Source organism: Arachis hypogaea, chromosome 15 (assembly GCF_003086295.3).
Source record: "Arachis hypogaea cultivar Tifrunner chromosome 15, arahy.Tifrunner.gnm2.J5K5, whole genome shotgun sequence".
NCBI lineage: Eukaryota > Viridiplantae > Streptophyta > Magnoliopsida > Fabales > Fabaceae > Arachis > Arachis hypogaea.
The window spans coordinates 116,255,145-116,255,837 of record NC_092050.1 but is presented as its reverse complement, the minus strand read 5'-3'; positions in this window follow the sequence as shown (position 1 = coordinate 116,255,837).

The window sequence follows — 693 nt, the reverse complement described above, 5'->3', positions numbered from 1 at the left end:
CAAGCCTTTTCCATCATCTTCTTAGCAACAGACAGAGAATTCTAAGCAAAGACACTCTGACTTAGCAACGATTATCTCTGATCTAATCAACACCACTCAAAGTTTCATGACTGAAACAAGGTCCTCCATTAGAAATTTGGAGGCACAAGTGGGTCAGCTGAGTAAGAAAATTACTGAACTCCCTCCTAGTACTCTCCCAAGCAATACAGAAGAGACTTCAAAAAGAGAGTGCAAGTCCATAACCACAACCCACACGGCCGAACCTGGAGAGGAAGAAGAGGCTGTGATCTCCACTGAGGAAGACCTCAATGGACGTCCACTGGCCTCCATGGAGTTCCCTGATGAGGAACCATGGGAATCTGATGCTCACACAGAGACCATAGAGATTCCATTGAATTTACTTCTGCCATTCATGAGCTCTGATGAGTATTCTTCCTCTGAAGAGGATGAAGATGTTACTGAAGAGCAAGTTGCTAAGTACCTTGGAGCAATCATGAAGCTAAATGCGAGGTTGTTCGGTAATGAAACTTGGGAGGATGAACCTCCATTGCTCATCAAAGAATTGGATGACTTGTCTAGGCAGAGATTACCTCTGAAGAGACAAGATCCTGGAAAATTCTCAATACCTTGTACCATAGGCACCATGACCTTTGAAAAGGTTCTGTGTGACCTAGGGTCAAGCATAAACCTTAT